General features: G+C 50.4%; 2 long non-coding RNA genes across 2 annotated transcripts; both read left to right on the top strand.

Moving 5' to 3' along the window:
- Positions 1-8,524: 8,524 nt before the first annotated feature.
- Positions 8,525-10,827, top strand: LOC143827149 (uncharacterized). The gene is made up of 3 exons (XR_013227203.1): positions 8,525-8,701; positions 8,795-8,864; positions 10,679-10,827. It is a non-coding gene; the product is annotated as an uncharacterized LOC143827149 (long non-coding RNA).
- A 63-nt stretch (positions 10,828-10,890) lies between these two features.
- On the top strand, positions 10,891-18,083 carry LOC143827150 (uncharacterized). Its single transcript, XR_013227204.1, has 3 exons — positions 10,891-10,994; positions 13,847-13,981; positions 17,827-18,083. It is a non-coding gene; the product is annotated as an uncharacterized LOC143827150 (long non-coding RNA).
- The last annotated feature ends 6,940 nt before the right edge of the window (positions 18,084-25,023 follow it).

Here is a 25,023-nt window from a genome sequence, read left to right as displayed (position 1 = left end):
AGAATGCTCTGGCCCTGGTCGAGACCAGGCGGACTCCTTTAGGGCCAGGGATCCTAAGCTGATTGGAGGCAGTAGAGCGTAGAGCTCTTTTGGGGGCACAGGCGGGGAGGCGGTCCCTCAGGTACACTGGGCCCTGACCGCCTATGGCCTTGAAGGTAATTACCAGAACCTTTAGTCTGATCCGGAATTCAACTGGTAACCATTGCAGCTGATGGAGAATAGGCCGGATACGAACCAGCGTGGGAGGTCCCAGGTTGGAAGACACACAGGGCCATTTCGCACAGAGCTCAAAGTGGCTATTTGGTTGCTGTTTGTGAAATCGCTACTTTAACTAGCGAAATGTAACTAGCTGTGCCCGTAACGCACAGCTGCGGTTTTTGCGGAATTTGGCACTTTCACTTCTCGCCACTTTCGTAACCCACAGGCTTCCGGTCTCCGTCTTATCGCCACAAAGGAGGTCCCTTTTTAGCGCTTCTGGCCTCCCGTAGCCGTCAATCAAACTGCAGGGACACCTTTGACCTCGACCCTAAAGCCGGACTTGTTGGGGTTCCCTTTTTTAAAAAAAAACCCAGGAAACCCCGTAGCAACGCGTCATCGTCAAATCATTGGCGCCGTTGGAACGGGTTTTCTATTGTTTTCTATGAACCAGAGGTTGATGCATTGATATGTTTGATTGGTTAATCCCCGCCCACAGTACACGCCCACAGGTTACCTGCTTATATGCACCTAGGCAGACACGTGGTCGGCCTCATTCTTTGTTTGCATAGCCTACTGCCCGCAGCACAGGTTAACGTTGCAATGGAGAGGATTATTTTTCAATTGTTGGCTCAGATGCTCGCGGTAGTCCAGCGCATCCATAACATTGTGCGGCACAGGAGGGGTGCTATCGAGGACTACCGAGAACGTATTGCCGGAACGATGACCACCAGCAGAAGACGTTCTCTACGGGCAACCATGGCAGCAAAGAAGCACTGGCAAGCTCTGGCAGAGGTCCGGTTCCCCAGACAGTTCTGGGTGGACGAAAGATCCTCTGACTGGTGGGAGAATTTTGTGTGGTCTCGCTGGGATGATGACCACTGGATTGCCAACTTTAGAATGTCTAGGGGAACATTTTTTGAACTCGTGGAGGCTCTACGTGGCCGCATGGAAAGGCAAGTCACTGGCATGCGGCGCCCCGTTCCAGTGGAAAAAAGGGTCGCAGCCGCATTGTGGTACTTGGCCACCCCTCAGTACTTCCGGACAGTAGCCCAGCAATTTGGACTCGGAGTCACAACGGTTGGCGATATCCTTCAGGAGTTCTGCCTCGCCATGGAGGCGGAATTGTACAGCAAAGTGGTGTGCCTCGGAGACCGGCTTGGAGCGGTGAGTGTCATTCTATGCCCTTTTCCCTTTAAAAATTTTTTTCTTGTTTGACAGGTGAGCAACGAATACGCGATGCACCCCACGCTAACATGCCATGGTTTTTTTCCCTTATTTCAGAGTATGGACGGGTTTGCCAGGCTAGGATTTCCTCATTGTTTCGCGGCCGTCGATGGAAGCCACATCCCTATCCGTGCACCCGGGGGAAGCATAAAGGAGTACGGGAACAGGAAGGACTTTTGTTCTGTTCTCCTGCAAGGAACTGTGGACTTCTCCGGACGGTTCATAGATGCCGAGGTGGGGTGGAGTGGCAGGAGGCATGATGCCCTTGTTTTCAGGGAATCTAACCTCAGGAAAGCCATGGACGAAGGGGTCTTTGTTCCAGGAAACCCCACCGCCACCATTGAGGGCGTGCGTGTGCCGGCGTTGGTGCTCGGGGACGGAGCCTACCCATTACGCCGCTGGCTCATGACTCCCTATAAGCGGCCAAGGACAGACGTGCAGAGCTACTACAACCTCAGTCACTCCCGGGCAAGGAATGTAGTGGAGCGTGCCTTTGGACGTTTGAAGTCTCGGTTCCGATGTTTAATGTCACGACTCCATGTACATATTGACAATGTGACCCCGCTGATCATCGCATGTGTCATTTTGCACAACATCTGCGAGGACAAGGGACATAACATCCCCTTCCCTGTGGATGAACCTGATCCTGTAGTCCTTGAGGACACACAAGACATCCCTGAAGCAAGGAAAAAAAGGATCTATGCGGAGGGGTGCAAGGTTCGGGACGCTATAGCCACTCACCTCTACAGAAATAGGAGGCGTGTTTGATTGTTTCTTTCTACTCTGTTGTAAAATAAAGGTTTATGTTCTTTGTTTAACCTTGTCTTGTGCGGTTTGTCTATTTAGCCAGCCAAAAAACAGGGAATCTCTGGTCCAAAAGCACTTTGACAGACCTTAATGCTGACTCCACGCTGAAGTTGACAAACACAGTACGGAAGCGCTGAACAGGGAAAGGTTGGGGAGGCGGGTAGCCAGGAAGTATTGTCAAACTGGAGGATAAAACCACTGATGTTCCAAGGAATAATTTTATTGGTGGGCAGCTTTGATACATTTAAAATTGGGTTGGTCGATCGGAGCAACGCATGTTCGTTGCCTAACCGTCATTCCGAAGATGCCGAAGCCACGGAAGGGCTCCTTCTGGCAGCGCGCCGAGGCTGAGGCACTTCTGGAGCTGGTTCTCCAGTCCAAAAGCGTTGGCCGCCTTATGGCCAGCACCCACTGCCACACCAAGGGTGCTTACCTGGTGTTGGCATCCAAGCTGAGGGAGAGGGGCTACGTCCGGACCTGGGAGCAGGTCCGGACGAAATTTAAGAGGATTAAGCTGGACTTCCTCAATAGTCTAGAACAGTGGGGGGGGGGTTCCGCAGCCCAGTGGGAGAAAGGTCTTCCACGATCTGATGGTACAGATATGGGAGAAGGCTGGGAAGCCCCCCCTGGAGATGAGGAGGCATATGGGTGAGTGCTGCCCTCGTTATGTTTTACCCTTAAGCATGCATGAATGTCTAGATGCCTCTTTCCCCTACTGTCTACATTATATTCCAGAAAGTGTTAAGATGCTGTCAACTCCCTCTGACTTAGCCCGCCAGTACTGTCGAACCACTTTGGTAATGCGCTTTGGCTCTGATTGTGGTGTGGCCATCAGCTGTGTTTGATCTTTGGTTTGTGTGCTTTTAGTTATGAATTCTCTTTTTCTTCGCCCAGCCACACAATCACCAGCAAAACTTGCCGTGGCCAAATTACCTGAGCGTGAGGAAGGGGAGGAAGAGGGACCTTCCACCTCAGCACAGGCTGCAGGTGAGAGTTTTATTTCTTTGAGGGAGACCCATGTGTGTGTACCCCCATGGAGCCATAAGGGAGCCTGCTGTGATGCTTCCATTAGAAGTGTGATTGAATTCTTTTTATTTGATTTCTATAGCAGAAACTATGGAGGCCAGGATGCGGAGCATGGAGGCCAGGCTGGCATCCTTGGAGGGGCTTGTAGAGCAATAGCGAAGGGACTGTGAGTACTGCACCTGTGCTTGGGTGTGGGTTGTGTCACTTTAGCCTACATATATGGCTTACCATTTGTTTTTAACCCATTTGCAGGGCAGGCAGAAGTGGCTGACCTGAGAGGGGAGCTGGAGAGGCAGAGGCAGCAGAGGGAGGAGGAAGAACGTAGGTTATGTTCCTCACTGCCCAACTCTCCTCACACTGTGGCTAAGGTAACTAAAAACTGTATCCATGTAAACTCCAAATTGAAAAATATATGTGGCACTAATGTGTACCTGTTCTCCCTCCCCACACAGTGAAGAAGAAGGAGGACGAAGACCTGTTCCGCCGTAAAGTCAGGGGAACAATGACACGGTTGGGCAGAAGAATGAGGGAGATGGAAGAGGCTGGAGGGAAAGGGGCTGGTGAGGGGAGTAGTGGGACTTGAGTCTTTAGTTTTGTTATCTGTGTGTGTTTTGGGGTGGTGGGTGGTGGGGGGGTCCAAGTTACATTCCCTAATGTTTTTCCCCTGTTAAATATATACATTTGTTTTAAAAAGTTGGTTTTCCTGGAGGGTGGTGGTGCTGGGGGGGGGGGGGGGTCCAAGTTTTTCCCCTGTTAAAATGTTTTTGAAAATAAAATGTCATTGCAAATTTTCTGAAAAAGACTCCAGTGTGACTCCTTACACTCGCACACCTTTCACCCCACACTCCTAAAACTCCTTGAACTGACACCCCTCCAACCTCCAACCCACACAACAGTACCAGAATATACACAATCACTAGAGAGGCCGCTTTCGGCCTTCCTGATTCTACAGTAGGGTACACAGAGACAGAGTCAAAAATATAAACTTTATTTAACAAACAACAGCAAACACAGATAAAATTAAATAGAAAAACTGGGCCAAACTAGGAGGGGGAGAACTTGTCCGCTGGTTTTATTATTCTCTTCCCGAGAACAGTCCTCCTTCTAGTTTGGGTGGCGGCAGTCTGAGACGGGGTCGGTGGGGTGGGTGCTGGAGGTGGTGGTGTTGGTGTGGGTGGGGGGGGACGTTGACGGTGATTTGTGGAGGGTAGGCCCTTTCCATTACCACGACCGCCCTCTCCATCAGTCTCCTTATCAGTCGCACCTCCTCCACGCTTTCGCGTAGGGATTGGTTCGACTCCCTAAGGATTGCCCTCAATTTTTTCCCCTCCTGGGCAATGAGGGTGAGCATGGCTTGGTCGGCGGCCGCAGCACGCCGTGACTCCTCCTGGCAGTGCTCAAGGAGCCTCTCTCCCACGCTTGTCAAGATGGAGACGCGCCTCAGCCTGCCGCGTTCCCTCATAAGCCTCTCCTCTGCTGGGAGCGCACCTCTAGGTGGTGGGCTGGCTGGAGCCAGGGGTGGTTCCTCCTCATCTGAAAGAACCTCTGTTGGCAAAAAATGAGAAACAAAACTGTTAGTACCATCGATACAGTCAAAACCCACCATGGTGCCCAAGGTGTGCTTTTTTGTTTCCGTGTTTTCAAACCAAGACTCTAAACAATCCCCGGGGAGCACATGGTTAGTGTTTGTTTGCCCATGGTGGGCTTTTTCTTTTGCCTACTTTCACAGCAAGACTCTCAACAATGAAAAGGGAGCACATGGTTAGTGGCTTGTGACATTGTCCTGCAGCTATGGCTCGAAAGGAACAGTTCATGCACGCTCACCATCTTGAATCTGTATCCGCCTGCGCTGGGCAGGAGGTCCAGGCACCCCACGCTCTTCCTCCTCCTGTGTTCCGGGTATGAAATCTGCAAAAAAAGAAAAAAAAAACAGATCTAGGACCAAAGGGTGGCAAAGCAAGCTTCAAAGCCTACACCAGCAACGTAGAGGGACTCTCTTCTTTCTCTTAGCAGTGCTGCTGCCCTGCACAAACAGAAAAGCATAAAGCAGTTAAAACAGCCCCCCCCCCTATTGTTACTAATACTTACCAATGTTTGTTGATGCCCCCGAATCACTATCCACGTCCGGCGCTGCTGGAGACTCGAGGGGCCCCGTCCCTGGCAACTGTGTCTCTGTGGACAAGAGCAGAAAATAGTGAAAAAGGAGCAAGCATACAACATGAACCACACAGCAAGCTCCCAAAGTAGTGAGCCAAAGTACTGCAGAAGGCCTATGGGCGAGGCATGCAGCAAATCTTTTGGGGTTGTTGGTTAAACATGACCGTTTCAAATAGTAACCACAGCAAGCAGTCCACAGCCTACCATCTTATGCGTTGCAACGAACACACGAGAAAACGATTCCCAAACGTCAGAACACACATTTGCTCAAAATTAAATATAAAAATTAAAATTAAAATATAAAATTAAAACCGTTTCAAATAGTAACCACAGCAAGCAGTCCACAGCCTACCATCTTATGCGTTGCAACGAACACACGAGAAAACGATTCCAAAACGTCAGAACACACATTTGCTCAAAATTAAATATAAAATTAAAATACAAGTGCTTACCGGAGGCCAGGGGCGTCTCCTGCGGACTCTCTTCTGGCTCCCCAGGAACGATGGCCACTAGGTCCAGCGTCACGAGGTCCGCTCCGCGTTGCTGGACCTGGGGTGGAGGCCGGACGGTGGACGAGGTGCCCTCTCCGGGATCCTCCTCAGCGGGTGGTTCCTCCACCGGGGCAGCTGGCCTATGAATCACCTTCAGGCTCCTCCCGACGCGCTTCGGCCTGCCGGCTCCGTCCCCCTCGCCGTACAGTGCCCGCTGCTCCTCGAAATACGGGCAGGTCACTTTAGCGTTGCCGGAACCCTTATTGTGGTTCACGGCACGCATGTACTCTGCCCGCATGGTCTTTGTTTTTGACCGGCATTCGAGGCCGGTCCTCTGGTGGCCCAGGGCACGCATCTTAATGGCCACTTGCTCAAAAACCTCCCGATTCCTGTGTGAGGACTGGAAGGCGTCCTGGATTTTCTCCTCCGAAAATATTGCGATCAGGTCCCTGACCTCGGCGTCCCTCCATGTTGGCCCCCTGCCGGTTGCCGGAACGGACGACGCTTGCGAAGAAGATTCCATGCTGCCTTCGCGAGTAGCTGAGCAAAATGGAGGTGCGAGGAGCAGGGTGCAACGGATCATATACCTTCCCGCACACAAAGACAAAGGGACCAGCCGGCTCCTGATTGGTGGTGGGCAGTAGGGGACACGCACATTGGCCACACGGGGTCACATGTCACGTTCAAAACTCCTCGCGCGGGAACAGGATCTGCCCCTAATGGCCAGATTGGCGCACTTGTTGTTTGACTTCTCGCATGCGCAAATTCGTTTACACGCGAGAAGAGCAGTATGGGCATGCAGCGGGAGCCATTTTACGAAAATGTCCGCCATCACACAAACGCATGCCGGTGTTCAACCGAGAGCAAGTGCAGCGGTACTCGACAGTTCCCCAATAATATTCACCAGCCACAGCATAAATCAACCAAACATGACATGTTACTGGCGAACGTTCGTTGGCACGCTCAGAGGAAAGTATTTCAAAATGAACGGGGGATCGCGACTCCACTTGCCGGAGGTCTAGCCGCCGATGGAAGGGGTTGTCCGCACCCAAGCACAACCACGCACCCGGAACCACACAAAGACCCACTACACATAAACCGCCCCTCATGATATCACCTCGAATCATGTCTATTGAACCCCTCTAAGCTAAGCAGGAGACTGCGAGCGGCGAACGTTCGTTGGCACGCTCAGAGGAAAATTTTTTAAAATGCTCCCTGTACGTTGACTCCGCTAGGACTGGCCGATGGTAGACGGGGTTTTAAGCTTTGGGCAAATTTTGGGAACGTGACGGTGTGTGCCACTGTGCTTTTGAAATACTCTTGTGGTGTTCGGGCACAAATTCCGTCAGTGATCGTGCTAGAAAGCCAGTCGCTGTCGCGTTGCCTCGTTGATCTGTGCTCGGTCCGAGAAAAAAAAATGGCGAACAGTTCGCCGGAAGTTTGGAGGACAGGCTCGGGAGGAGGGACTTTGAAGAACCCGCAACAATGTTAACGCACAGGTCTTTATCGCTATGTTGCAGATTGGTTGCAGGAGTGTATCGCTTTCCGGAGGGTGAATCCACTTTTTGGGATTCCCCTAAAAGCGCTACAACGAAGTGCTTTTTGCGGGTCGGTTTCAGGAGTGTTGCAGATTGTCTACGACGTCGTGCGTTATTCCAAATTAGTAGCGTTTTCAATTAGCAACCATTGTGCTATTTTGAAGCCGTGCGAAATGCCCCTAGGACTTGCACAGGGGATACCTTTACCTTTACCTTAGCAGAGCACAACTGCAACAGGAGCATCCAGACTGGGGGTGGAGGTCCCCCCCCCCAGTGGAAAGAGGTTTCACTTCCAGTCTCCTTGAAGAGCTCCATCAGCCAAGCTCACTTTTTCCCAAAGGCCCTTGTGAAGAGGGCATTAGGAGGAGCCAAGGGGGGGGGGGGCTCTGCCTCGACTGCTGCGGCCTCATTTGTGGCCCCGTGCAGGAGGGGGGAGGCAGGGCAGCCAATAGGAGCACAAGGCTTGGGGGGGAAAGCAGCAGTGGTGGTGAGGCAGCCTTGGACGAGAAAGGGACCAGGACTGGAGGGAAGAGAATGAAGCAAGTGTGTGTGTGCAATAATGCATTGATTTGTAGTGAATTATTGTGAACCGCTGCGAGCCGGTCTCCAAGAGTGGCGGTCATACAAATTGAATAAATACGTAATAATAATTAATAATAATGATGCTCTTACTTGCCGGGTCTCTTGGCTCCACCTTCTTAGGACTGCACCTGCACAATGCAGACACCTCCTTTACTGTAAGCAAGGGGCCCACAGCACATGCTAAATATGCTACGTAGATAAACCAACTCTGGCCCCACACACCCCCTTCTGTGTCTCCCCACTTCCCAAGGCAGAATAGAGACACTTTCTTCTCTGTGCACATCTAGTGTGTGTGTGGGGGGGCCTTTAGAACAGCATTTCCATTTGATTTATTCCATGCTACTTGTAATCCCAGGAAGATCCAGGGACTAGCAAACAATCCTAAATCAAAAAGAATTAAAGTTATGGGTAAATGCAAAGTGCAAATTCTGGTTTGAATCAGTTCACTGCATTCTACAGTGTGTTCAGCAGGATGATCACATAGTCCTTAGGCCTTTGAGATACTTACCTGTATATTCCACCTTCCAGACGGTTCTCTTTTTGATTTTCAGGGCCAGCTCTTCCAGTAGAAGGCTGTTAGAATCTCCGAGGGTGTTTACCAAGGTCCTGGAAGTCCCAATAGCCTACCTACAACAACCAGGAATCGTCCTGGACGATGTGTTCCACAGAGCCAAGGAGGTGAGCTGGGACATCAAGTCCCCTGTGCAGTCTTTTAGGCACACAGCTGCCTGGTCAGTGTGCTTTTTAAAACATTCATCTCACACCCTCCAGGGACATCGTCCACTCAGAGGCTAGGATTCAGACAAGGAAAGCCAAAGTGTTTCTACCTGAAGAGAAGCAGGTAAGATTGTTGGAAGGGGTGAAAGAAACCCAGGAGAGGTTGGTGGACCTCAGGCACCAGCTGATGATGTAGTCTATAGGTCTGGTTCCTTGGACCCACTTCCATGCCAGGCCTCTACAATGGACTCTTCTTCCTTATCTGAATGACACAAAATGCACACAGTGAATGACATACAACACACACACAAACACACAAAGGGAGCACAAATAAGTCAAGATACTACCATCCCAAAGAAGTCACTAAGCTGGTGGTCTTCATGACCATATCTGACAAGGGGAGCCATTTTCCTCCAGCTTCCTTTGGGAGAGTCTTTGAGTATTCCCAATAATTGGCTTCATTTAGGAAAAGAAAGCTCTTTATTGGAGAAATAACGAACATAATATCACAGGGATTTTGCTAAGACTGGAAAATCAAACCTAACAATCCCTTATAGTGATTCCCAGGCACAACACAGGGGGGAAGGGACGAAGCAGGTCTAAGCCATTCCCACCTAAGGGCTAAGGCAGGATGGCAGGCCAGAGGATCAAAGGCGTTGTTAGGATACAGGCAATTATAAACTATCAGTAGCACGCCAGTTTTTACATTGCAAAAGCATAAATCGGATTTTGACATCTTTACCTGCAGAAGCGTCTGGGGAACACACTGCAAGGATCAGATTGTCGAAGGCAGATGGAGCCTGTTGGAACTTGGGTGGCTAGGAGAGGAGTGTGACAACCAACCACGCCAATGGACCGGCGTGGGAGCATATCTTCCAGGAGGAGAAGTCCCATCTGATCTTCTACTAGCACAAGCACCGACTTCAACCATAGACCTGGTGGAAGAGCCCCGTTTTGCAGGCCCTGCAGAAATCTGAGAGCTCTCCCAGGGCCCATGGCAGCTCCTCCAGGAGCTCATTCCACCAGGTAGGGGCCAGGACTGAAAAGGCCCTGGCTGGCCAAACACAGGTGTACTTCTCTGGGCCTGGGAATGACCAACAAGTTGGAACCCACAGAGCACAAAGTCCTGCGGGGAGGATAGGGTGATCAGAGGTCCCTCAGATACGTGGGACCCAGACTGTGAAGGGTCTTAATGGTCAAAACCAAAACCTTGAAGCTGATCCAGACCGCCACTGGCAACCAATGCAGCTGCTTCAGCACAGGCTGGATATGGGCCCTCTATGGTGTTCTTGTGAGGATCCTAGCAGCTGCATTTTGCACCAGCTGCAATTTCTGGGTCAGAGACAAGGGCAGGCCCGTGTAAAGCAAGTTACAGAAATCAGTTCTGGAGGTGACTGTCACATGGATCACCATGGCTAGATGTTCAGGGCACAGGTAGGGCACTAGAGAGCCAGTTTGGTATAGTGTTAGGAGTGCCAACTTCTAATCTGGCAAGCCGGGTTTGATTCTGCACTCCCCCACATGCAGCCAGCTGGGTGACCTTGGGCTCACCACGGCACTGATAATGCTGTTCTGACTGAGCAGGAATATCAGATCTCTCTCAGCCTCACCCACCTCACAGGGTGTCTGTTGTGGGGAGAGGAAAGAGAAGGCGACTGTAAATCGCTTTGAGCCTCCTTCAGGTAGAGAAAAGCGGCATACAAGAACCAATTCTTCTTCTTCAGTAATCTCAGGGCTCTCTCAGCCTCACCCATCTAATAGGGTGTCTGTTGCTGGGACAGGAGAGAGAAGGTGACTGTAAGCTGCTTTGAGAATCCTTCGGGTAGAGAAAAGCGGCATATAAAAACTAACTCTTCTTGTTCTTGTTCTTGTTCTTGTTCTTGTTCTTCTTCTTCTTCTTCTTCTTCTTCTTCTTCTTCTTCTTCTTTGTTATGCTAGGACTGGTCAGTGGGGAAAGGAAACCAGGCTGACAAAGAACACAGTGGTTAGATACAATCAAAATGGACACTGGCCAGAACATTCACAGCTAAAAGAAGCAGTGCAAGATCTGAAATCATGGCAGTAGTTGTGCCATGGGGTCACCAAGAGTCGGACTCGACTGAATGGCTCACAACAACAACAACAACAACAACAACAACAACAACAACAACAACAGATTCTGATTTCAGCCCAAGGTTCTCCTAGCCCAGCATCTTGTGCCCTGGCCAAATGTTTCCAGGACTTCCAGGACTGCTCAGAAATATTCGGGCTCAGAGTAAGTGTCCTGTTGAGCTTGCATGATTAGTAGTTATGTTCCCCGTGAATTGGACTTACAGCTTTTTGAAGCCCTCTAACCTTAGCTGTGTTTTGAGGCAGTGAATCCTGTCAATTAATTATATGCTGTATGAAGTACTTTCTTTGACGATCCTGAATCTATAACAGAAGTGCACATGCCTGTCCTTTATCAACCTTTTTCTGAACTGGCTGCCAGAGGGTACAGAGATGGCTGCAGGAATAACCAACTTTAAAGGGGATTTGATACATTTACGGAGGATAAGTCTGCCACGGTGACTGAGGGGAACATAAGGACAAAAGAAAGTCTGCATCTTTAAATAGGACAGGGTCCTATTAAATAAAAGAGTAAGGCCACATGGTGAGGAGTTAGGGCGGGCCCTGTCCAGGATAAAAACTCAGAGGGCCCAATCAGGAGCCGCGAAGCGGCTCCTGATTGGGCCTTCCGAGTGTCCATCCAGGACCATGCAGCCAATGGGGAGGCGCGCGAAGTGCCTTCCTATTGGCCCCTCACCAGGACAGACCAAAATTCCATTCACCCAGCCCAGTCTGGCTGCCAGTCTGCTCCTGACCTCCGCAGGGAGAGGAGGTCAGCAGGGCTGCCAAGGGGGATGAGAACAGAGGCTGCACCAGCCCTTCTCGCCCCAAGGCTGTCCTACCTGTCAGGTCCACCTGCAGATGGCCTCAGAGCCCTGGCAGAGCTGGCAGGAGGTCCCCCCTTCTCCCTTCAGGCCTGCTGGGAAGGAGCCTCTGACAGGCCCTGACTGAGGGGAGGGAGGCATTTTCCCCTTCTGCCAAACAGTTGCCTGATAGGGAGGCCACAGAAAAGCCCCTTCTCGCTTAAAATACTGCTCTGGCCGGGAGTTGGACACAGCCAAGCCATGTGTCTTTCTTCTTTGCAACTCTCTGCAGATTTGAGGCCACTGCACAGCTTATTCTGCAGACGAAACTGGCTCTTTTGTCTCCTGTTTCATCTGCACAACAACCCTGTGCAGTAGGCCTCAAGTCTTTCAATTCAACAACAACCTGTGTGGGAAGCCTTAAATGTTCTTCTCTAACACAACCCTGTCCAAAGTAGCCCTTTCTGCCTGGGGAGCTGATCTTTATACTCTGCAGGTGAGCTGTAATTCCAGGAGCTCTCCAGGCCACACCTGTAGGTTGGCTACCCCTGGGTTGGAAATATTCCTGGAGGTTTGGAGGTGGGACTTCAAAATCGTACAATTGAGGCATTCAAGTCCAGCCTTCAAATGAGCCATTTTTGCTTGCAGTTGGGAGGGAGTGGTGCAGGAGTGTCCCTCCTGGCCTATGGGTTATGGGCCAGCCCTTATCAGCCACTGTTTGTATTCTGGGGCGCAGACAGGCAGACCAGCATCAGTCCTGTGAGTCTGGAAAGTGCAGGAAGATCTAAATAAATATTTACAGCCTGAAACTAAATAAAGAACAAGTAAATGTCTGGAGACACATCGTAACTGAAATAATAACTGGCAAATAACCTTGGCCTGGCAAATAAAAAAACAGTATTAAAAACCTTACTAAGGTCAAGACTGCTGTGCACAGACAGTCTTCCTCTTAGGGTTGCCAGCTTCCCTGTGAGGCTCGCTACCCCACCTCCCTCATGGGGAGTCTGCTATGGGGAAGACGATTGGAAAATGCTTTGAGACACCTGAGGCCTGCTGGGTCACTGCGGCCCATTCCCAGTTCTCTCAGATCTCTCACAACCCAACATACCTCACAGGTTGACTATTGTGGAGAGACGAATGGAAACGGTGTTTGAGACTCCTTTGGGTAGTAAGCAATAGGGTACAAAAATCCGTTCTTCTAAGGAGCAACCATGAAAGAAGCATGTGGGCACATAACATTTTACCCACAGTGAAAATATGGGAGACAGAAGGAACGGGGTGGACACCTGTGTACTGTGACTACCCCATGTGTATTAGGGCAGAGGGGCATTTCGGTGAATGTGGCCTAATTCACACAAGGAGGGAGATGACACAGAACTGGGAGGAGTTGGTTGCCATGTAATCTTCCCCTAAGAAGAGTCTCCAGTCTGATTTTCCCTTCACATATCTGAGGACATGGCTCTGGAAAGCTCATCTGTAACCACTAGGCCACAATTCCCAAAGGTCAGTCCTCTCCCACAATCAACCAACATTCCACACCACAGGTTCTTGACACCCATATCACCACACCCATGGCCTCATTTGCCACCATGCCACCACAACCTCCCACACAACACACATGACAATCCCATGCCCTTACAGACTGGACAACTCCTCCCCTTCCTCTTCCCACTGCCAAGCTCTAGCGCCCGTTGTATTCTTGGAGACAACGGGCTTTGCCCCTAGTTAATAATAATGATGCTCTTACTTGCCGGGTCTCTTGGCTCCACCTTCTTAGGACTGCACCTGCACAATGCAGACACCTCCTTTACTGTAAGCAAGGGGCCCACAGCACATGCTAAATATGCTACGTAGATAAGCCAACTCTGGCCCCACACACCCCCTTCTGTGTCTCCCCACTTCCCAAGGCAGAATAGAGACACTTTCTTCTCTGTGCACATCTAGTGTGTGTGTGTGTGTGTGTGGGGCCTTTAGAACAGCATTTCCCTTTGATTTATTCCATGCTACTTGTAATCCCAGTAAGATCCAGGGACTAGCAAACAATCCTAAATCAAAAAGAACTAAAGTTATGGGTAAGTGCAAAGTGCAAATTCTGGTTTGAATCAGTTCACTGCATTCTACAGTGTGTTCAGCAGGATGATCACATAGTCCTTAGGCCTTTGAGATACTTACCTGTATATTCCACCTTCCAGACGGTTCTCTGTTTGATTTCCAGGTCCAGCTCTTCCAGTAGAAGGCTGTTAGAATCTCCGAGGGTGTTTACCAAGGTCCTGGAAGTCCCAATAGCCTACCTACCAGGAATAGTCTACCAGGAATCGTCCTGGACGATGTGTTCCACAGAGCCAAGGAGGTGAGCTGGGACATCAAGTCCCCTGTACAGTCTTTTAGGCACACAGCTGCCTGGTCAGTGTGCTTTTTAAAACATTCATCTCACACCCTCCAGGGACATCGTCCACTCAGAGGCTAGGATTCAGACAAGGAAAGCCAAAATGTTTCTACCTGCAGAGAAGCAGGTAAGATTGTTGGAAGGGGTGAAAGAAACCCAGGAGAGGTTGGTGGACCACAGGCACCAGCTGATGATGTAGTCTATAGGTCTGATTCCTTGGGCCCATTTCCATGCCAGGCCTCTACAATGGACTCTTCTTCCATATCTGAATGACACAAAATGCACACAATGAATGACATACATAACACACACACACACAAAGGGAGCACAAATGAGTCAAGATTCTACCATCCCAAAGAAGTCACTAAGCTGGTGGTCTTCATGACCATATCTGACAAGGGGAGCCATTTTCCTCCAACTTCCTTTGGGAGAGTCTTTGATTATTCCCAATAATTGGGCTTCATTTAGGAAAAGAAAGCTCTTTATTGGAGAAATAACTAACATAATATCACAGGGATTTTGCTAAGACTGGAAAATCAAACCTAACAATCCCTTATAGTGATTCCCAGGCACAACACAGGGGGGGGGAGGGACGAAGCAGGTCTAAGGCATTCCCACCTAAGGGCTAAGGCAGGATGGCAGGCCAGAGGATCAAAGGGGTTGTTAGGATACAGGCAATTATAAACTTCTTCCAGGGGGGGAAGTCCCATCTGATCTTCTACTAGCACAAGCACTGACTTCAACCATAGCCCTGGTGGAAGAGCCCCGTTGTGCAGGTCCTGCGGAAATCTGAGAGCTCTCCCAGGGCCCATGGCAGCTCCTCCAGGAGCTCATTCCACCAGGTAGGGGCCAGGACTGAAAAGGCCCTGGCTGGCCAAGCACAGGTGTACTTCTCTGGGCCTGGGAATGACCAACAAGTTGGAACCCACAGAGCACAAAGTCCTACGGGGAGGATAGGGTGATAAGAGGTCCCTCAGATACGTGGGACCCGGACTGTGAAGTGTCTTAATGGTCAAAACCAAAACCTTGAAGCTGATCCAGACCACCACTGGCAACCAATGCAGCTGCTTCAGCACAGGCTGGATATGGGCCCTCTATGGTGTTCTTGTGAGGATCCTAGCAGCTGCATAGAATAGAATAGGCTGCCTAAGGAGGTGGTGAGCTCCCCCGCACTGGCGGTCTTCAAGCAAAGGTTGGAGACACACTTTTCTTGGATGTTTTAGGATGCCTAGGGCTGATCCTGCGTTGAGCAGGGGGTTGGACTAGATGGCCTCTTTGGCCCCTTCCAACTCTATGATTCTATGATTCTATGCATTCTGCACCAGCTGCAATTTCTGGGTCAGAGACAAGGGCAGGCCCGTGTAAAGCAAGTTTAAAGATTAAAGATGTTTAAAGATCGCCTCAAAAGCCAGTACGAGGTTTTTTTCTTCTCAATTAAACACAGGTGAGGTCTCTGTGATGTCATGTCAGTAGGCATCCAGTGTCTCTGGCCCTTTTATCAATTTTATACTGCTTAAAGATCGCTCGAAAAGCCAATAAGACGTTTTTTTCCTGTGAAGGCAACACAGGTGAGCTCTTTGTGATGTTATCTCAGCATGTCTCCAGTGTCTCTCTGTAGTTTGGCCCCTTCTCTGACTGTTAGACTGTTTAAAGATCGCCTCAAATCCCAGTAAGAGGTTTTTTTCTTCTCAATTAAACACAGGTGAGGTCTTCGTTATGTCATGTCAGTAGGCATCCAGTGTCTCTGGCCCTTTTATCAATTTTAGACTGCTTAAAGATCGCCCGAAAAGCCAATAAGACGTTTTTTTCCTGTGAAGGCAACTCAGGTGAGCTCTTTGTGATGTCATCTCAGCATGTCTCCAGTGTCTCTGTGTAGTTTGGCCCCTTTTCTCACTCCTAGACTGTTTAAGGATTGCCTCAAAAGACAGTAAGAGGTTTTTTTCTTCTCAATTAAACACAGGTGAGGTCTTTGTGATGTCATGTCAGTAGGCATCCAGTGTCTCTGGCCCTTTTATGACTTTTAGACTGTTTAAAGATCGCCTCAAAAGACAGTAAGAGGTTTTTTTCTTCTCAATTAAACACAGGTGAGGTCTTTGTGATGTCATTTCAGTAGGCATCCAGTGTCTCTGGCCCTTTTATAACTTTTAGACTGTTTAAAGATCGCCCCAAAAGCCAATAAGACGTTTTTTTCCTGTCAAGGCAACTCAGGTAAGCTCTTTGTGATGTCATCTCTGCATGTCTCCAGTGTCTCTGTGTAGTTTGGCCCCTTTTCTCACTCCTAGACTGTTTAAGGATTGCCTCAAAAGACAGTAAGAGGTTTTTTTCTTCTCAATTAAACACAGGTGAGGTCTTTGTGATGTCATGTCAGTAGGCATCCAGTGTCTCTGGCCCTTTTATGACTTTTAGACTGTTTAAAGATCGCCTCAAAAGACAGTAAGAGGTTTTTTTCTTCTCAATTAAACACAGGTGAGGTCTTTCTGATGTAATGTCAGTATGCATCCAGTGTGTCTGGCCCTTTTAATTATTTATTTATTCATTCATTCATTCATTCATTCATTCATTCATTCATTCATTCATTCATTCATTCATCATACTTCTATACCGCCCTCCCCGGAGGCTCAGGGCGGTTTACATTATAACAGAGAACCATACATAAAACAGTCTGTAGAACATGTACATCAATAACCAACAATTAAACAGTCTGTAGAACATGTACATCAATAACCAACAATTGCAACCAAACACAACACAGTATAACAATAAACAATCGTAATACAAACAGGTCCAGGGCTTGTTGATGGGATTCTGGGGGGGGTGGGGGGGGAGCAGGGGCCCTTGGTCGCTGTGGATTACATCTGGTCTCAGCCAAATGCCTGGTGGAGGAGCCCCTTTTTGCAGGCCCTGCGGAAGGGTTTAAGCTCCGTCAGGGCCCTGATCTCCTCTGGGAGCTCGTTCCACCAGGTAGGGGCCAGAACAGAGAATGCTCTGGCCCTGGTCGAGACCAGGCGGACTTCTTTAGGGCCAGGGATCCTAAGCTGATTGGAGGCAGTAGAGCGTAGAGCTCTTTTGGGGGCACAGGCGGGGAGGCGGTCCCTCAGGTACACTGGGCCCTGACCGCGTATGGCCTTGAAGGTAATTACCAGAACCTTTAGTCTGATCCGGAATTCAACTGGTAACCATTGCAGCTGGTGGAGAATAGGCTGGATACGAACCAGCGTGGGAGGTCCCAGGTTGGAAGACACACAGGGCCATTTCGCACAGAGCTCAAAGTGGCTATTTGGTTGCTGTTTGTGAAATCGCTACTTTAACTAGCGAAATGTAACTAGCTGTGCCCGTAACGCACAGCTGCGGTTTTTGCGGAATTTGGCACTTTCACTTCTCGCCACTTTCGTAACCCACAGGCTTCCGGTCTCCGTCTTATCGCCACAAAGGAGGTCCCTTTTTAGCGCTTCTGGCCTCCCGTGGCCGTCAATCAAACTGCAGGGACACCTTTGACCTCGACCCTAAAGCCGGACTTGTTGGGGTTCCCTTTTTTTAAAAAAAACCCAGGAAACCCCGTAGCAACGCGTCATCGTCAAATCATTGGCGCCGTTGGAACGGGTTTTCTATTGTTTTCTATGAACCAGAGGTTGATGCATTGACATGTTTGATTGGTTAATCCCCGCCCACAGTACACGCCCACAGGTTACCTGCTTATATGCACCTAGGCAGACACGCGGTCGGCCTCACTCTTTTGTTTGCGTAGCCTACTGCCCGCAGCACAGGTCAACGTTGCAATGGAGAGGCTTATTTTTCAATTGTTGGCTCAGATGCTCGCGGTGGTCCAGCGTATGCATACCGCCGTGTCGCGTAGGACGTCTGCTATCGAGGAGTACCGAGAACGTGTGGCCGGAACGATGTCCACCAGCAGAAGACGTTCTCTAAGGGCAACCATGGCGGCCAAGAAACGCTGGCAAGCTCTGGCAGAGGTCCGGTTCCCCAGACAGTTCTGGGTGGACGAACGATCCTCTGACTGGTGGGAGAATTTTGTGTGGACTCGCTGGGATGATGACCACTGGATTGCCAACTTCAGGATGTCGAGTGGGACATTTTTTGAACTCGTGGAGGCTCTACGTGGCCGCATGGAGAGGCAAGTCACTGGCATGCGGCGCCCCGTTCCAGTGGAAAAAAGGGTCGCAGCCGCATTGTGGTACTTGGCCACCCCGCAGTACTTCCGGACAGTTGCCCAGCAATTCGGACTCGGAGTCACAACGGTTGGCGATATCCTTAAGGAGTTCTGCCTCGCCATGGAGGCGGAATTGTACAGCAAAGTGGTGTGCCTCGGAGACCGGCTTGGAGCGGTGAGTGTCATTCTATGCCCTTTTCCCTTTAAATTTTTTTTTCTTGTTTGACAGGTGAGCAACGAATACGCGATGCACCCCACGCTAACATGCCATGGTTTCTTTCCCTTATTTCAGAGTATGGACGGGTTTGCCAGGCTAGGATTTCCTCATTGTTTCGCGGCCGTCGATGGAAGCCACATCCCTATCCGTGCACCCGGGGGAAGCATAAAGGAGTACGGGAACAGGAAGGACTTTTGTTCTGTTCTCCTGCAAGGAACTGTGGACTTCTCCGGACGGTTCATAGATGCCGAGGTGGGGTGGAGTGGCAGGAGGCATGATGCCCTTGTTTTCAGGGAATCTAACCTCAGGAAAGCCATGGACGAAGGGGTCTTTGTTCCAGGAAACCCCACCGCCACCATTGAGGGCGTGCGTCTGCCGGCGTTGGTGCTCGGGGACGGAGCCTACCCATTACGCCGCTGGCTCATGACTCCCTATAAGCGGCCAAGGACAGACGTGCAGAGCCACTACAACCTCAGTCACTCCCGGGCAAGGAATGTAGTGGAGCGTGCCTTTGGACGTTTGAAGTCTCGGTTCCGTTGCTTGATGTCACGACTCCATGTGCATATAGACAATGTGACTCCGCTGATCATCGCATGTGTCATTTTGCACAACATCTGCGAGGACAAGGGACATAACATCCCCTTCCCTGTGGATGAACCTGATCCTGTAGTCCTTGAGGACACACAAGACATCCCTGAAGCCAGGAAAAAAAGGATCTATGCGGAGGGGTGCAAGGTTCGGGACGCTATAGCCACCCACCTCTACAGAAATAGGAGGCGTCTTTGATTGTTTCTTTCTACTCTGTTGTAAAATAAAGGTTTATGTTCTTTGTTTAACCTTGTCTTGTGCGGTTTGTCTACTTAGCCAGCCAAAAAACGGGGAATCTCTGGTCCAAAAGCACTTTGACAAAAGCACCCTTCATGCTAACTCCACGCTGAAGTTGACAAACACAGTACGGAAGCGCAGAACAGGGAAAGGTTGGGGAGGCGGGTAGCCAGGAAGTATTGGCGACCCCTGTCAAACTGGAGGATAAAACCACTGATGTTCCAAGGAATAATTTTATTGGTGGGCGGCTTTGATACATTTGAAATTGGGGTGGTCGATCGGAGCAACGCATGTTCGTTGCCTAACCATCATTCCGAAGATGCCGAAGCCACGGAAGGGCTCCTTCTGGCAGCGCGCCGAGGCTGAGGCACTTCTGGAGCTGGTTCTCCAGTCCAAAAGCGTTGGCCGCCTTATGGCCAGCACCCACTGCCACACCAAGGGTGCTTACCTGGTGTTGGCATCCAAGCTGAGGGAGAGGGGCTACGTCCGGACCTGGGAGCAGGTCCGGACGAAATTTAAGAGGGTGAAGCTGGACTTCCTAAATAGTCTAGAACAGTGGGGGGGGGGGGTTCCGCAGCCCAGTGGGAGAAAGGTCTTCCACGATCTGATGGTACAGATATGGGAGAAGGCTGGGAAGCCCCCCCTGGAGATGAGGAGGCATATGGGTGAGTGCTGCCCTCGTTATGTTTTACCCTTAAGCATGCATGGAATGTCTAGATGCCTCTTTCCCCTACTGTCTACATTATATTCCAGAAAGTGTTAAGATGCTGTCAACTCCCTCTGACTTAGCCCGCCAGTACTGTCGAACCACTTTGGTAATGCGCTTTGGCTCTGATTGTGGTGTGGCCATCAGCTGTGTTTGATCTTTGGTTTGTGTGCTTTTAGTTATGAATTCTCTTTTTCTTCGCCCAGCTACACAATCACCATCTAAACTTGCCAAAGTACCTGAGCGTGAGGAAGGGGAGGAAGAGGGACCTTCCACCTCAGGACAGGCTGCAGGTGAGAGTTTTATTTCTTTGAGGGACACCCATGTGTGTGTACCCCCATGGAGCCATAAGGGAGCCTGCCGTGATGCTTCCATTTGAAGTTTGATTGAATTCTTTATTTGATTTCTATAGCGGAAACAATGGAGGCCAGGGTGCGTGCCGTGGAGGCCAGGGTGACATCCTTGGAGGGGCTAGTCGAGCAGCAGAGAAGGGACTGTGAGTACTGCACCTGTGCTTGGGTGTGGGTTGTGTGACTTTAGCCTACATATATGGCTTACCATTTGTTTTGAACCCATTTGCAGGGCAGGCAGAAGTGGCTGACCTGAGAGGGGAGATGGAGAGGCAGAGGCAGCAGAGGGAGGCGGAAGAACGTAGGTTCTGTTCCCCACTGCCCAACTCTCCTCACACTGTGGCTAAGGCCACTGAAAAGTGTATCCATGTAAACTCCAGATTGGAAAATATGTGTGGCACTAATGTGTACTTGTTCTCCCTCCCCACAGTTAAGAAGAAGGAGGACGAAGACTTGTTCCGCCGTAAAGTCAGGGGAACAATGGGACGGTTGTGCAGAAGAGTGAGGGAGATGGCGGAGACCGGAGGGGAAGGGGCTGGTGAGGGGAGCAGTGGGACCTGAGTATTTTTTTCTGTGTGTGTTTTGAGGTGGTGGTGGGGGGTCCAAGTTACATTCCCTAATTTTTTATCCCTGTTAAATATATACATTTGTTAAAAAAAAGTTGGCTTTCCTGGAGGGTGGGGGGGGGGTCCAAGTTACATTCCCTAATGTTTTTCCCCTGTTAAAATGTTTTTGAAAATAAAATGTCATTGCAATTTTTCTGAGAAAGACTCCAGTGTGACTCCTTACACTCGCACACCTTTCACCCCACACTCCTAAAACGCCTTTAACTGACACCCCTCCAACCTCCAACCCACACAACAGAACCAGAATAAACACCATCACTAGAGAGGCCGCTTTTGGCCTTCCTGATTCTACAGTAGGGTACACAGAGACAGAGTCAAAAATATAAACTTTATTTAACAAACAACAGCAAACATAGATAAAATTAAATAGAAAAACTGGGCCAAACTAGCAGGGGGAGAACTTGTCCGCTGGTTTTATTTTTCTCTTCCCGAGAATAGTCCTCCTTCTTGTTTGGGTGGCGGCATTCTGAGACGGGGTCGGTGGGGTGGGTGCTGGAGGTGGTGGTGTTGGTGTGGGTGGGGGGGGGGGACGTGGACGGTAATCTGAGGAGGGTTGGCCGTCTCCATTACCACGACCGCCCTCTCCATCAGTCTCCTTATCAGTCGCACCTCCTCCACGCTTTCGCGTAGGGATTGGTTCGACTCCCTAAGGATTGCCCTCAATTTTTTCCCCTCCTGGGCAATGAGGGTGAGCATGGCTTGGTCGGCGGCCGCGGCACGCCGTGACTCCTCCTGGCAGTGCTCAAGGAGCCTCTCTCCCACGCTTGTCAAGATGGAGACGCGCCTCAGCCTGCCGCGTTCCCTCATAAGCCTCTCCTCTGCTGGGAGCGCACCTCTAGGTGGTGGGCTGGCTGGACCCAGGGGTGGTTCCTCCTCATCTGAAAGAACCTCTGTTGGCAAAAAATGAGAAACAAAACTGTTAGTACCATCGATACAGTCAAAACCCACCATGGTGCCCATGGTGTGCTTTTTTGTTCCCGTGTTTTCAAACCAAGACTCTAAACAATGCCCGGGGAGCACATGGTTAGTGTTTGTTTGCCCATGGTGGGCTTTTTCTTTTGCCAACTTTCACAGCAAGACTCACAACAATGAAAAGGGAGCACATGGTTAGTGGCTTGCGACATTGTCCTGCAGCTATGGCTCGAAAGGAACAGTTCATGCACGCTCACCATCTTGAATCTGTATCCGCCTGCGCTGGGCAGGAGGTCCAGGCACCCCACGCTCTTCCTCCTCCTGTGTTCCGGGTATGAAATCTGCAAAAAAAGAAAAAAAAAACAGATCTAGGACCAAAGGGTGGCAAAGCAAGCTTCAAAGCCTACACCAGCAACGCAGAGGGACTCTCTTCTTTCTCTTAGCAGTGCTGCTGCCCTGCACAAACAGAAAAGCACAAAGCAGTTAAAACAGCCCCCCCCCCCTATTGTAACTAATACTTACCAATGTTTGTTGATGCCCCCGAATCACTATCCACGTCCGGCGCTGCTGGAGACTCGAGGGGCCCCGTCCCTGGCAACTGTGTCTCTGTGGACAAGAGCAGAAAATAGTGAAAAAGGAGCAAGCATACGACATGAACCACACAGCAAGCTCCCAAAGTAGTGAGCCAAAGTACTGCAGAAGGCCTATGGGCGAGGCATGCAGCAAATCTTTTGGGGTTGTTGGTTAAACATGACCGTTTCAAATAGTAACCACAGCAAGCAGTCCACAGCCTACCATCTTATGCGTTGCAACGAACACACGAGAAAACGATTCCCAAACGTCAGAACACACATTTGCTCAAAATTAAATATAAAAATTAAAATTAAAATATAAAATTAAAACCGTTTCAAATAGTAACCACAGCAAGCAGTCCACAGCCTACCATCTTATGCGTTGCAACGAACACACGAGAAAACGATTCCCAAACGTCAGAACACACATTTGCTCAAAATTAAATATAAAATTAAAATACAAGTGCTTACCGGAGGCCAGGGGCGTCTCCTGCGGAATCTCTTCTGGCTCCCCAGGAACGATGGCCAGTAGGTCCAGCGTCACGAGGTCCGCACCGCGTTGCTGGACCTGGGGTGGAGGCCGGACGGTGGACGAGGTGCCCTCTCCGCGATCCTCCTCAGCGGGTGGTTCCTCCACCGGGGCAGCCGGCCTACGAATCACCTTCAGGCTCCTCCCGACGCGCTTCGGCCTGCCGGCTCCGTCCCCCTCGCCGTACAGTGCCCGCTGCTCCTCGAAATACGGGCAGGTCACTTTAGCGTTGCCGGAACCCTTATTGTGGTTCACGGCACGCATGTACTCTGCCCGCATGGTCTTTGTTTTTGACCGACATTCGAGGCCGGTCCTCTGGTGGCCCAGGGCACGCATCCTAATGGCCACTTGCTCAAACACCTCTCGATTCCTGTGTGACGACTGGAAGGCGTCCTGGATTTTCTCTTCGGAGAAAATAGCAATCAGGTCCCTGATCTTGGCGTCCCTCCATGTTGGCCCCCTGCCGGTTGCCTGGACGGACGACGACTGTGAGGAAGTTTCCATGCTGCCTTCGCGAGTAGCTAAGCAAAATGGAGGTGCGAGGAGCAGGGTGCAACGGATCATATACCTTCCCGCACACAAAGACAAAGGGACCAGCCGGCTCCTGATTGGTGGTGGCCAGTAGGGGACACGCACATTGGCCACACGGGGTCACATGTCACGTTCAAAACTCCTCGCGCGGGAACAGGATCTGCCCCTAATGGCCAGATTGGCGCACTTGTTGTTTGACTTCTCGCATGCGCTGATTCGTTTACACGCGAGGAGAGCAGTATGGGCATGCAGTGGGGGCCATTGTACTGAAATGTCCGCCATTACACAAACGCATGCCGGTGTTCAACCGAGAGCAAGTGCAGCGGTACTCGGCAGTTCCCCAATAATATTCACCAGCCACAGCATAAATCAACCAAACATGACATGTTACTGGCGAACGTTCGTTGGCACGCTCAGAAGAAAGTTTTTTAAAATGAACGGGGGACGGCGACTCCGCTTGCCGGAGGTCTAGCCGCCGATGGAAGGGGTTGTCCGCACCCAAGCACAACCACGCACCGGGAACCACACAAAGACCCACTACACATAAACCGCCCCTCATGATATCACCTCGAATCATGTCTATTGAACCCCTCTAAGCTAAGCAGGAGACTGCGAGCGGCGAACGTTCGTTGGCACGCTCAGAGGAAAATTTTTTAAAATGCTCCCTGTACGTTGACTCCGCTAGGACTGGCCGATGGTAGACGGGGTTTTAAGCTTTGGGCAAATTTTGGGAACGTGACGGTGTGTGCCACTGTGCTTTTGAAATACTCTTGTGGTGTTCGGGCACAAATTCCGTCAGTGATCGTGCTAGAAAGCCAGTCGCTGTCGCGTTGCCTCGTTGATCTGTGCTCGGTCCGAGAAAAAAAAATGGCAAACAGTTCGCCGGAAGTTAGGAGGAAAGGCTCGGGAGGAGGGACTTTGAAGAACCCGCAACAATGGTAACGCACAGGTCTTTAGCGCTAGTGTTGCAGATTGGTTGCAGGAGTGTATCGCTATCAGGAGGGTGAATCCACTTTTCTGGATTCCCCTAAAAGCGCTACAACGAAGCGCTTTTTGCGGGTCGGTTTCAGGAGTGTTGCAGATTGTCTACGACGTCGTGCGTTATGCCAAATTAGTAGCATTTTCAATCAGCAACCATTGTGCTATTTTTAAGCCGTGCGAAATGGCCAATAGAATCAAAGAGTTGGAAGGGCCCATAGAGGCCATCTAGTCCAACCCCCAGCTCAACGCAGGATCAGCCCTAAGCATCCTAAAGCATCCAAGGAGATGCGTCAAACCTCTTCCTGAATTCCCCGTCTGTTTGTTTACTTCATTTCTCCCCAGTGGAATCCCAAAGCACCTTACAGGGTCCTCCGTGCCTCCATTTTGTCGGTAGGTGAGGCTGAGATGGTGGGACTGGCCCAAGGCCACCCAGCAAACCTCCGGAGCCGAGCGGGGCTTCAAACCTGGGTTTCCCAGAACCGGCTCTAACCCCACCATCGCACTGGCTCTTGGAATATATGTGTGCTGGATAGGGATGGGCCCAAACTGAACTCCGAAGCAAAAGTCGCCATGGATTTGTGTGGTGGTTTGT

This window comes from Paroedura picta, chromosome 17, assembly GCF_049243985.1.
Source record: "Paroedura picta isolate Pp20150507F chromosome 17, Ppicta_v3.0, whole genome shotgun sequence".
Classification (NCBI taxonomy): Eukaryota; Metazoa; Chordata; class Lepidosauria; order Squamata; family Gekkonidae; genus Paroedura; species Paroedura picta.
Note: the sequence above shows the minus strand (reverse complement) of the source record. Positions and strands in the feature narration are given on the sequence as shown.